Genomic DNA, 3,798 nt, shown 5'->3' on the forward strand with positions numbered 1-3,798 from the left:
TTTTGCTCCAGTTGAACCTCCTTTCGGGCTCGTTCACGTGGCCTGTCATCTCCATGACAACACCCAACCAATCAGCTGTCAAGCCAGGGAGGGAAAAAAAGGCTCGCGTTTAACAGAAAAGTTTCTCCTCCTGATGTAAACTTCCACAACTTCTCCATGACCTGCTCCTTCTTCATCATCTGTTTGCTGTAATGCTGTGGTGGATGAAGAACCTGAAAGCCACACTTGCATAAAAGTACAAATATCTTTCCAGAAAATGACATGGTAAAAATAGTAACCCTTTGAGACCTGAAAAGACATAAGGTCACAAAACATTAGCAACTTGGTAAGCCATGTCCCACAAATTTTAAATTTGTGGGACATGGCTTACCATGGCAAAACAAGCTTTTAAATTTCAGGTAATTCTTTTGTAATTTGTAACTTCGGTCTGTGTTTTTGAAGGAAATTAAGTCCATTTGCTCTGCTTTCAAAGGGTTCAAGTCACCTTTTAGATTATTACTTGAGTAAAATTCTTAATGTATCTGATATTTACTGTACTTAAGTATCAAAAGTAATTTTATCATAATAAATGTCCTTAAGTATTGAAAGTAAAAGTACAAGTAAAAGCTAGCAATTAGAAAGCAAGTGGGCAGAATTTTGAGAATTATGACGTTTATTTCTTTATAACATGTACGCTACCTTAAAAATGGAGCATACATTACACTTGAAGAAAAAATATAGTATATAGAGTATACTCCCGCTTAAACTTGACAGTGATTTGAGTTCAGACTGGGACAAGCTGGCAAGTAGAACACATTAGGCTGTACGTCTTCCTCTGTGTCTTCACAACAACTGTCCCCACACACACAGACTAAAACGATTTTCGCTCATTCACAAATTCAGCGACAAGAGTCACTGCATGACTGCGTCTGCCTCTGAGAGGTCGGGAATCATAAAAGACGTTCGGAATAATTGAACAATAGATGAATGCAGTTTGTGCAGTCAGGCTGAAAACATCTAAACCAGCTTCCTAAACTTGAATCTATTAAGAGAAGAGCTTTTTATTAGATAGTCATTTATGGGTGTTTTGTTTTAGCTTTAAGGTCATGACACTGTTCTCTATTCACTATCTGAGGCTATGACCAATGTATAAACCTATAAACATGACTTGCAAATTAACAGTCATATTTCAAAATTCACAACTGAAGGCTTGGATCATAATTGGGAAATAAAAAAAAGGCATCCCTACTGGTAACACAGTGGTGGGTCATTAAAAACAATGCCACAGTTGGAAGATTAAAAGTCACTGGAAAAGCAGCAGTGACTCGCTAAAAATCAACTAGTTTTTGTTGTTTGTTAGACTTTAACAGCTTGGCTGACATCAGACCATCTACCTTCCCCTCCAGTAACAATGTCATTTCACAAACTACATCACTTTTTAGCTGTCAGATTATGAAAATTGCTACGTCGTATCCAGTCAGAGCCTCTGTTGCTTGATTGTCTAGTAACTTTCAGATAACCCTGGTCTGACCCTGCACTGGTGTGCATGAGGTATTTTTGTCGTTCCTTTTGTTTCTTGTAATGTGGGTAAATGAACACCTTAAGTCAAGTTCAGGTAAACCCTTTTTTAGTTAAGTTCTTGGCATTAACACCCCTGGGCAGAATTATCATTACAACAATATATTTTTTCGGTTGTGGAAACCTGAGACATTATAGTATTGTGCAGTAGAAATTATGAGCAAGGCTAAAATCAAACAAACTCCATCTTCTCAAATTAGCTTGTCTTTGGTTTAAGAATCTCAAACTTCTTGTCTAAATGAAACTCGTCTGCTCTTATAACACTGTGCTCTGCCTCACCACACTCTGATCTCTGCACAAACCAAAGCTTTGTTTACTCTGCCTCCCCCTGGTGGCTCAAAAGGAAGGGATGTGCCTGTCAAATAAACACAGGATGAGAACTTTTTCTGTATTATTATATATTATGAATTATTTTAAGTTTGGGACTGAATATTGGTAGCATACCATGTAAGTAAAAAAAATATTAAAAAGTAAAATGACCAAATAGAATTGTTTGTTTAAAACATTGTGATATATATATATATATATATATATATATATATATATATATACACACACACACTGTATACCACTAGTGATGCTGGTTATGGTCTGAGATGAAATGGTCTTGAATTTCTTGAGACAAGGGAGGGCAGTGAAACATGCTGCTGCATCCATTTCAGAGGTTATCAGCCTCATACATATGTTAGAAGGTGCCTGCTACACTTACTAGTGGGTTCAGAAGGCTGTTGTTGCCTATTAAACGGCTGTTAGGCACTGAAACTACAGGGCATGTTGAATTTTGGTTTCACACATGACACAAATAGCAGTCTCCTACATGAAAGTCTTGTGATTATTTGGCCCATCGACCACACCGACCTCCTTTATGGACTGACTTTTGCACTCTTCACACTATCGGTGCATTTCCACTACATGGTACATACTCTACTCTACTCTACTCTACTCTACTCTACTCTAGTCGCCTTTGGTATTGAGTACTTTTCTAGGGGTTGTTTTCCATTAGAAGATAGTACCGCCTCAGTGTAGCTGGTCGTCATAGTGACGCTGTGCAACACTGCTGTGACGTCAGTTTCTGCGAAAAAGATTTTACTAATACCACTGTAAGCAGTTAACACCGCCAGTAACATTTCCTCTTTCTCTCTATGTCCATTCATTCGGATGATGAGGAGTTCAGGTGACTATGTAAATGTAGGAATTTAAGCCCAGGAACGCTTCACGCTCAGATGGCTGCAGCAGGGATAGACGCAGAAGTTAAATAGTGCAGACAGAGGTTAGAAAATGTAATGTAATGACCGAAATAAACACACAACATTGACACAATACTGCTATTTTTTTTTTATTATTTCAGGAACCTTTATGTGCAGAAAATATATAATCTACCATAAAAGTGAACAATGTTTTAGAGCTCCCTCTGAACGTCTCAGGGGAGGCTTTCAGGGAAGCCAAGCTCCCCTCAGCTCCCCTCAGCTCCCCTTAGCTCCCCCGTAATTCCAGCTATGCATACACACAGACTCACACTCGCTGGATACGCTCGTCGGCCAGTAAGGTGAGGAACGTTTGCACCTCCTCAAGCGACCACGGCCTGATCTTTCTGGTTACCATTTTGGAAAAGAAAAAAAATGATACAAAACTGCGGCCGCTACAATAGCTTGGCTGTTTGCGCTGTTCAGGGTATTCTGAGCGTGCCACACATTGATGACTCAGTGATGTTTCTCTCTGACCAATCAGTGGTCTGCAGTGTTTCACGTCACCTTTTAGTACCCGGTCAGTTTTTTTTGGAACCCCAAGAGAGCAGGTACCAAAAAAGGTGCTACCAGGTACCAGGTACTTTTTCGTCATGGAAAAAAAACAGCGAATAGAGTAGGGTAGAGTAGAGCCGGTACCATGCAGTGGAAACACACAATATGCACCTTACTTGCTCCTTTTCTCTTCTCATTACCAGAATGGGTCGGCTAACAATAAAAATGTTCATACGTATCCTCCTGATGACAACTGATTACAGTCATTTAAAGGGATCATAACATCCCTCTGTACCTAGTGTGTGCCACATGTGGGATATTTTTTGTGTGGGTTCCATATTCTTGTCATTTAGTGAAATACCATTTTCTGCCATTCTAATGTTTTATGGAAACTTTGCAAATTTTCTTTTTCTTTTAATCTTACAAAAGGTACTTTTTTTTAAACACGCAAAAAAAATCAAAGATACAGAACATTTAAAAGATACAGATAAGTTAAAAGAAA

This window comes from Plectropomus leopardus, chromosome 2, assembly GCF_026936395.1.
Source record: "Plectropomus leopardus strain MGB_pleo_1.0 chromosome 2, ASM2693639v1, whole genome shotgun sequence".
NCBI classification, from domain to species: domain Eukaryota; kingdom Metazoa; phylum Chordata; class Actinopteri; order Perciformes; family Serranidae; genus Plectropomus; species Plectropomus leopardus.